The following is a 10635-nucleotide window of genomic DNA, read 5'->3' on the forward strand; positions in this document are numbered from 1 at the left end:
TTGAGATTTTCATGACATCAATGAGGCCATAATAAAATGGATTATCAGACCTGCAAATAAGTGCACGTCGAGTTAAACCAAAGCTTCACAGATATGATTTGAGTTAACTCGACTTGTATGTACATACAGATTTGACATCCAAACCTGATTATGGGCCTAGTTTAACATTGTTGTATTGTAGGTAATGGGCAATATTTTGCGTTCATTTGTTTTTGTTTTTTTGAGTTTTCCATTACATCATTGAGCCCAAAATAAAATGGGTTATCAGACCTGCAAATAAGTGCACGTCGAGTTAAACCAATGCTTAATACATATGATTTGAGTTAACCCGACGTGCACATACATGTGCAGGTTTGACATCCGAACCTGATTATGGGCCTTGTTTAACATTGTTGTATTGTACGTAATGGGCAATATTTTGCGTTCATTTGTTGTGTTTAGAGTTTTCCATTACATCATTGAGCCCAAAATAAAATGGGTTATCAGACCTGCAAATAGGTGCACGTCGAGTTAAACCAAATTGCATTCGAAGGTCAATTAGTTTCGTTTCTTAAACTTCAGAAATCTTTAATTTCCAGTCCTGGTCCAGTTGACAGATTACGGTGACCCACCATCTCTAAGAGGTATCATCTCGTACCGCCATAATGTGGTCTTATAATGAAAATGTTGCTGTTTGAAGCTCGAAGGAAAAAATAACGATAAGTGTTGAAATGTAAGCTTCGATTTATTAAACGAAGACAGATACTGTGGACGTTTCTTTCCTCTTTATCAACAAAACACAACGAATGGAACAGTAAGGATGAATGACGATGTATGGATGGCGTAGTTAACTCACTCAACCCTAACACCGACTATATCCGTAGTTTACCCGGGGTTACTTTTACCCCATGCCTATTTATTACATTTTTCTGAGACAAATTATAGGCGTAGAATCAAAGCTATTGTTTTTAGTTTTTGCATGTTAATGATAGTTGAATAAAACTATCTATGTGCGTGCTCATTTTTAATACTTTTTTTTCCAATTTTGAAAAACAGCAAAAGTCTCTAGGATTGAGTGAGTTAAGGCGAATAAACACACAAAACACAATGATGGGAAAGGAAATAGAATGCTCTATTGCAAGAAAACACGAATTAAAATATGACAATAAAAGTTGTGCAATTCATGACAGTATCTAAAGAGGGAATGTCTCGGGCAGTATAGAATGTAACATAGAATAAAATGTAGACTTTATTAGAATATCGATAAAAAGAAAACAAAGAAAATCGGTACTCTTTATTCTTCTTGGTGGCTTGAACTTTTTCACATGTCATGTGATCAGAATGTATAAAAGTCCAAACATGATCAGGTTTATAATGCTTCCTCTGGATACACTTTTATGCTCGTCGGAGATGTATTTCATCAGGGCGTTCCGATAGTTTAAAACCAGTTACTAAGTTACTATGCGTCATTACGAAGGAAGTGACGTCACGACTGTTAAAGCCTATTCCGCCTCAAAGCGTCGATGTACAAACACCTAGATATGTATGACTTTCTCACATAGAGAAAATCAAGAGATATGAAAACCCCAACTCATTCATGCTTGCCAATCACCAACTCTTTGTTAATAGTGAAGAAAAGTTTGATGTAAAAAAAAAACAAACTGGTTCCTATCCTATTGAAAGTGTAAAATCACTCTTCCCAGGGGATTGAATAAATGTACTTTGCGTTAATGACCTTTTGGTTTCAGAGTGATGGCACTTTATTTTCTAGTCTCAGACGGGGTCCTTAAAGATGCTGTGTCCTTCTTTAACTGGAACCGCTCGTTGTCCAGCCCGTATCGGTCAGTTACTGCATGCTGTGACAACCTTTTACGGTACTGCCCTGTCAATATCCACTATATGTCCTCAAAACGCTTTACAGGGGTCTAAAGCCAACAGTAAGACTAAATAAGTATGACGAGACATGACTGTATGACGCTATTACAATGTTTTTTTCCCCCGAGGAATCAACCTTATTCTACTCTCATTCACTGGGTGGGGTTCCCAACCTCCCATAGTGAGCCGGGAGGTACTTGCTATGTCTCCTATCGCCCTGTATGTTTTTCAATTGCTTTCTATCTTTGTCTTGGAATAATATTACTGAGTTTTGTCCTGACCCAGGTTGGAGTCCTTAACTTGGAGGGAAACAGTTCAATGTATAGTTATAGTTTAGGGAGATTATATTTTTCTCCCTGTTATTTTTTTGTTTTTAACAAATGATTTGTTGCCATTTGAGTGTATTCCTCTAAGTGGGATCTTGTGCTGGTGTCTGAGTAAAACATTTAGGTAGTCTCAAACTAAGTACACAGATAGTGTGCTCTTGGAATCTATATCTCTTGGAATCTACATCTGTTCCCCATTTGTATCGTTCCCCTTTGTCTTACTTTTTCCTCAAGTCCTTTTAATTGTACGTCTAGAATGTTTTTACTATCAACACTTCTTCCTTTTTACTGGCGCTGATGTGACCTAAATGTGTTGCAAGCGCCGTAAAACCCTTAAAAAACAACAAACAAACAACAAAAAAAAAACCAAACAAAAAAAAAAACAACCCAACAAACCAACTATACTCTCATTCTTACTTGACCACCCGGCCCTACGGCGAATGTTATACATCGTACAAGACAAAGAAGGCGAGATGCTTTTTGAAATTTTAACTACTTTAAACTTTCATTTCGCAAGCCTGATCATTATGACTTGAAACTAAATTGTCCTCATCTCGTTCATTACGAGATAACATGATATCAAGATTGACACGCTGGGACATATAATTATTGTTTTCAAACGCTTGTCCGAGTCTTTCCATGTGTGCCATGAGTTAGCAAGGACTATGAAAAATGTTTTTTTCTTTTTTTTTAAGGAAAAATTTTGTCTAAAATCAAAGCCCTATCTCCACTGAGTAAAAATGTTTTTGAATTTTGAAAATCCATTCATAAATAAACAAGTTATGCAGTTTCAAAGGTGTCATTTATTTGGATGACCCGCAAAGAGGAATAAACGCGAAAATATGGGATGCTTTTTCGGCATTTTTTTTCGACCTTGGTTGTATCTTGCGTAATAAATATATTAAAAGATTGAAACTTGAAGAGCAAATTAGGATGGTGTTTTGTAAAATACGGGAAAAGTACTCGTCATATTCATATGAAATTTTACAACCAGAAAGAAGAAATGTTCATGTATTAACTTGTCAGCGACAAAACCTCCACGCCCGGTAGTTTTAGAAATATTTTACTCCAAAGAATAAAAATCTATTTTTAACGGTCTTCTGGTAATTGCGCGAATTTTGTCGCTTGACATAATCTAAAATGACCTTTTTTCTAACTGTGTGCCAACTTTCAGTCATATTCATCGATAAACAGCGTCGTAATTAATTTTTTAAAATAGCATATACGAAGCGGCTTCGTCCCATATTTTGACGCAAATTCGGGCACTTCGTGAGCGAAAAAGAGGCCCAAAGATTTGTGCGGGATAGTCATTGCTACATGAGTGTACAAGGTGTGTCAAATATTCAATTCATAATAATCCCCTAAAAACTATTTCTTTTTTTTTTTTGGTGTGCAAATGAAGTATTATAAATAATATAATCCATCCTTTTATTCTTCCAAAACACACACACTCACACACACACACACACACACACACACACACACATATATAAATATATAAATAATATATATATATATATATATATATATATATGTGTATGTGTATATATATAAATGTTTAAATGATGGAATTGTAGAGGCTGACATACTACATCCACAATGTGGAAAGGGCAGGCCGAATCGACGTGTCAAAATCCTTCTCTGACATTTCTACTGCTACTTTTTTCCCACCCCTATAAGGATATTCTTCTCAGATATCGACAATACTATTGACAATAGGATTAAGGATTATCTGCTTTTGTTAGTGGCGATGCTGGAAACAGGAATTTTTGTTTTGCATTTTGCGAAGAAAAAAAGTTTAGCAAAGACAAAAGAACAACAAAACAAGTAGCTAAAAAGGATCCATACGGATATTGTGTCAAGTTTCAGTCTTGCTGAACTTTAACAGCTGAAGTGCACTTATTTGTAGGTCTGATAACCCAATTCATTATAGACTCTTTAATTGTAATGGACATTTTTAAAAAAATGATGCAAAAGATTGTCCATTTAAAAAATGTTAACTCTCTTCTTACCGACTATAATTCATGATTTTTCCAGAAATGTTATAGATACCAAGACAGAACTTGACTTTTTACACTCAAATTCATGAGAAATACGTATCTATCTATATACTAGATATACATATTTTTGTGTAGCATGATAAGCTTTGTAAACAAAGATCTTTCATAAATAGTTTGTGATGTACAAAACAACTCTGATTAAGAAAAATGTTCACTGTATCGTTAACAAATGTGACGATTTTCCTGTAGTAGGTAAGGGGTAGTTAAACTAGGCTCATAATTGGATTCAATAGTCTGATGTCACGTCGCCCAGCGACGGCGGCCATCGTGGTTCTAAACAAAGAAAATTGGTACATACATTCTTCATGTTGGTTAGAATTTTTCATATGTCTTGTGATCAGAATGTGTAAAAGTCAAAACATGATCAGATTTATAATGTTTTTTCCCTCTGGATACGCTTTTATGTTCGTCGGAGAAATATTTCATAAAGGCGTCCGCCATTGTTCCGAAAGTTTAGAGCCAGTAACTAAGTTGCCATGCGTCATTACGAGGGAAGTGACGTAACGACCGTTGAAGCGTATTGGATTCGGATGTCAGACCTGCATGTATGTACAGGTTAATCATATACAAGGGACAGTTTACAAGGAAAGCTGTGATTCACTCTTTAAAAACGGTATAATGTCGGGGTCAGCCAGATGCCAAAGGTGGTTTTAAAGTTTAAAATAAAAAAATACTTATGCCTTTCCGCCACGACATCATAAGATATCGTCGCCTAGGCATTCCACGAAGGAATATAGATAATTCATCAAACAAGATGTCTGATGTCAACAGGAATCACCCATGTTGTCCAAGTGAGAAAATTAGGTGTTAACAATCTTGCTCAATGGAAAAAAAAAACGAAAGTGCCTGAAGCGGGGCTCAAACCCGGGATCTTCCGGGTTACAGTGCAATGCCTTAACCCCTCGGCCACTTTTAAAAGTTAAAATGAGCAGAAATTCGATTTATGTTGTTGTTGTTACTTTGAGAAATTATACAATAGAGGAAGGCCATTGGAGACATGGAGAAGATTGGTAAAAAACTGATGACATCCTTTGGTTTGGGCCTGGGGGGAAGTTTGGAAGCTGAAGTAGGACAGAAGTCACTGGCGCTCCGTACTTTAGATCGTATGCATGACGTAACTATAGTACGAAAATTTGATTGCTGACTACGCACTGTACCTATTGTGTAACGAATACAATAGCCTTAACCATACCGCTCAAGACCCGGGTGACACGGCCAGTACTATAGTTACGTCTTTTAGTAGGCCATGATCTTATGTGTTGATGATATAGTAAATAAAATATAACATTCTAACTAGATGGGGTCTTCTGACATCCTATGGTGGGCTGGGAGCCTTGGAGGAGGCTTGGTAGCGGCTCTTCTCCGGTGTGGGTTGGCCCTTAGGCAGTTTATATCGATATTGCGCTAGCGCTATGTAAAAACTCAAGGTTTTGTTGTTTTTCTTGTTGTTGGTGTGTAGCATAGATCTATGTTTGTGTGTCGCTAAAGATCTGATAATGTACGCATAAAACAGTGCAAGACAAAGTAATAAAGAAAAATACAAGAAAAAAAACCTATCCCAAAACTCAACCTTCCTCTTTTTCTTGCATTTTCATTTCTTGCATTGTCTGATACTGTTTCATGCATACGTTTTCAGATCTTTACTTTACACCAGTGCCTGCTTGTTTAAGGGACCCACAACACGCCATCTATAAGGTGAAAGTGAATACCAATCTGTTAGAAGCTGTGTACTGTAAAAAGTAATTTACAAAAAAAAAATATATAAAAGAGAAACTTCACACCCCTCCATTTTTATTTATTTATTTTAAAAAATCCTCTTATATTCATTTTTGTACATTTACTTCCTAAATCAGAGCTTGAACCACCCCCCTCCCCCACCGCCCCCAATAAAAAACCTTGAGCTTTTATATAGCGCAATATTCACAAAACTTTCTACGAAGGGTCACTGACCAACTGCAACAAGTAATATGTAGAACGAGACAAGTATGGTGAGAGAATGTGACTAAAGAGCCTTGTCCAAGGACTCAACTATGCATCGAGCGAGGCTCGAACACAGGACCTTCCGATCCGAAAGCAAGTGTCATGCCACAAGACCACATTGCGGCATATCCAGACATCCAGGCCGAATGACTTTGCATAGCTTTTCCGCATCCTATCTGAGACGAGATTCGAAACCTCCTGCCAATATTACAATGACTTCGTATTTAAAAAAAGTGTGGAAAGTCACTCAGGTGAAAACTGATGGCAACATTACGCGTCCGGTTCAACCAAGATCTCAGGATGTTGGAAGATCAGCGACTGAATCTCAACACCACTGATGATCTTCAGGCACTGCAGACGATTGCTTAGGACCGACAACGTTGGTTAGAGCTAAAGCACGACCTGGTGGAGGCAGCCGAGGCGTTCCAGTCCTATGACAGAGATGTGAAAGGGTCATAAGTGAGTCAAGTAAATCGTTATCTAAATTAGGAGGTCCCTTGAAAGGAGTAAAGCAGCTTTGTCTTTGCCCATTGTACATTTGCCTATCAGGTTACATGTCTTATTCCCTATGCTAAATGCATGATGATCTATCACCAGGAAATTAAAGAAAAAAGTAAAACGCCCAGATTATGGTACTCATCGTGGATAAATGCTATATAATTATAGAATTTTCATGCACTAGTAGTAGTAGCGTATGGCTACACTTCCAGATTATGTTTGTCGATCCATGATGTCAGGTCATCTCCGGCTTCAAAGATCGTTTCATATCCCCCTTCTAATTTTGTTACTGGGCATCGCAGGACCAGATGATCGATGGTTTGACGTGCCCCTTTGCAGTATTGGCAGATTGGTGAGTCAATGAGTCTCCATCGATAGAGGCTTTCTTTACTGCGGCCATGGTTGGTTCTAAGTCGGTTCGCGGTGACCCAGTGCTTTCTTTTTGCTGTTTTAAAGTCAGGAAGGCGCAGAGTGGGGTTGGTAATGAATTGTCCATTTTTTGGCAGGTTTAATTGCCATTCATGCACTTGTTTTTATTTACTAAATGTTGATGGTGACTGACCGATTGTGACAATGATCACAAAGCTCTGGAGACTTCTAAGGCATTCTACAAGCATAAGCTCACACAACTTCGGTGTGAAATGGTACCAGCATATAGGCATATTAACGTATGTTGTAAGAGTACTAGTATTAAAAGGTCTATTAATGTATGGCAACCAGCTGGTTCGTGTGGTCTGCTGGGGACTTGTGGTATGACACCCGCCTACGGAGTCTATGGACTGTAGGTTCCTGGTTCGAATTTTGCTGTAGGCGGCGCAAAGTTGAACGCTCTGGCAAGGTTCTTTACTCACATTCTTTTACTGTAAAATGAGTTCCTGGCTGGTAAGAGCAACTTCTCCGTAACAAAAAAAAAGTCGTTGACCTGTATATTAGCTCTGTTGCTGTTGGCTTATGACCCCTGCCTTGAGCATATTGAGTAAGGATGTCGCTTTGTATAAACAAACAAATATGAGCTTTTATATGGTGCAATATCCATTAAACGTGCTCAAAGTGCTGTACAAGGGGTCCCTAGCCAACAGCAACACTTAACATGTAAGACAAGCCTGTTAGGCGATATTTCAATTTTTTTTCCCGGACAGAGGCAACGCTGTTAACGACCAGGTACTCATTTTACTCCCAAGTACGGTAAGAAAATGTGAGTAAAAAGTCTTTTCCAAGGACTCAACTATGCGCCGAGCGCGAGGCTCGAACCCAGGACCTTCCGATCCGAAAGCAAGTGTCATACCACTAGACCACATAGCCGCACACACACACACACACACACAGAGAGAGAGAGAGAGAGAGAGAGAGAGAGAGAGAGAGAGAGGGGGGGGGGGGAGTCAGATATTAATTTCCAGCAGTATAATACCTACATCAACAATCACTCTGTGCGATGATTACAAGTACAAGTGGAATTAACATGACATCTACTCTCAATCGCATTAAAAAAAATGAAGCTTTGTGCTCAACCACTGAGCAGTTTTTAATCGGATAAGACTGTCGTTCAATAACTATTTTTTTCTCAGTTTGGACACTTTGAAAACACTTTGAACCCTACAAGTTTTAGACATTTTGCCAAGTTGGTGTTATCTTTATCTATTGACACACCTAGAATGGAATACAACTTTTCAGGCCGGAACGAAAAAGAAAAGGTTTTTACGTGAGCATTTTTGAATGTTGCGCAATATCCAACAATTGTGATCAAAGCGCTCCATAAGCTGTCCGAGCCAACAACGACACTAAATATGCTGGACGAGACCTGCTGCCTGTTAGGCGCAGTTAGAAATTTTAGTCATTAGAGAGATAACCCGACTGAACCAGATTAATCCCTGATATTCAAATTCTCAGTTCATGTCATATTGCAAGATTCCTCTTCAAATCTGAATGGCTTTGTTTACGATAATAAACGTCATATTGCAAGATTCCTCTTCAACTCTGAATGGCTTTGTTTACGATAATAAATGTCATATTGCAAGATTCCTCTTCAACTCTGAATGGCCTTGTTTACGATAACAAATGTCATATTGCAAGAATCCTCTTCAACTCTGAATGGCCTTGTTAAAGATAACAAATGTCATATTGCAAGATTCCTCTTCAACTCTGAATGGTCTTGTTTACGATAACAAATGTCATATTGCAAGATTCCTCTTCAACTCTGAATGGCATTGTTTACCATAACAAATGTCATATTGCAAGATTCCTCTTCAAATCTGAATGGCTTTGTTTACGATACAAATGTCATATTGCAAGATTCCTCTTAAACTTTGAATGCCTTTGTTTACGATAACAAATGTCTGGTAAAAGTAACGTTTTACGAACCCACGCCCATCAGTCAATGTGCTGAATGTAGTAAAATTTAAGATTTGATTGATCCTTATTTACTTTTGAAAAACTTCCTGGTCATTTTCACACAATTCTTCTTACGTTACAATCTTTGAAATGTTACCTCGAGGGTCAATAGAAAGTTACAAGTACCAAGAATTCATCTTTTGTGAAAAAAAAGAGTCATTCAATTTTACGACATTCATAACACTAATGGGCACACGTACGTAGTGTAAACCAAACGTTTACTTTTATCAAATTCATGTCGTTATCCAAAACATCTTATGATAAGATAATCAACAATTGATGTAAACTGAGAAAAATGCAAAGCATTGGATCGTCTCTCAACGTTTGGTTCTGCTGTAACAAAAGGAACAACATAAACTAATGTAATGCAAACTATTAACAGAAAAAACAATACACATCAAAGTAACTAGTGTCATCTCAAATTTTATTTGAATTATAAGTTTCTCAATATTTTTGAGTAATTTAACTTGATGCTTCAACATTAAACGACTTAAGCTAATCACATGCAAAGTGAACATTTGTGAACAAAGTGAACGTTTTTGATTAAACGAACATCACGTTTTATATCTACATAAGGTTCACACTTCAATAACAATATCTTCCTTATTCCCATCTCATGAATAATGTCATCGCACACCGTTGAAATAAGAGTGAAACAAATAAAAGGGTAAGAATTCATCGACAAATATTTTAAATTCATTTTTAAAATATATCATAGCTGTATAATAATATCTTATCCCATATTATTTTTATTATTCAAACATTTGATTAAACATCGTGCCATGTCTGGAGAAAAAAAAAGATTTAAAGAATAGTGAAAAATACTTGACCTTTTCAAAACTATAGAACAAAATAAAAATACTGGTTTCGAATAGCGCCAATAATGTTTCAAGCGTCAGGTTCGAGTGGGATATGGTTACTTTCATTTTTCAAAATTGAATTTAAAAATCATAAAATCAAAATCAAATATATCGTCATTTAATGTCAAGGACCGAATAAGGTCTACATTCTCTTAAATTATGATTAAAAATTTGAATATGATTTATTGATGTATGCTCACAATTAATCGGTAAAACAAAATAAAAAACCCCCCGCTTTCTCTAGAGTGTATATCTCGATCTAATTTCATTGAGAAAAAAGGAATTAAAAGTTATGACATTTTAAAAAGACCCCAAATATGTTGTCAAGACCCCATTTCACGGTCTTGTTTAATTGAAGTAAGACGTCAATAACTTTAACATACATATGATTAACATTTCTTTTTCTGACTTAAGAGAGAACAATGTTGGTAGCAAACAATGGTTGTACTACAATATAGTCTTCACAAAAGAACTCCCTCTACATTCTTGGAATCGTAGGGTCCAGCTTCCACCTTTTGTCTTAAAAAAAATCAATTTGTACCCAATCGATAAAGCCGGGTATTAAATCATTCCCTTATACTCTACTCATATCATATATGGCTTGAACTTAAACATACAAATTTGAAACTATAAAATATCAAATTTTAGAAAATTTACAACAAAATCAGA

Source organism: Berghia stephanieae, chromosome 8, assembly GCF_034508935.2.
Source record: "Berghia stephanieae isolate SIO BIC M18660-M18661 chromosome 8, UCSD_Bste_1.3, whole genome shotgun sequence".
NCBI classification, from domain to species: Eukaryota; Metazoa; Mollusca; class Gastropoda; order Nudibranchia; family Aeolidiidae; genus Berghia; species Berghia stephanieae.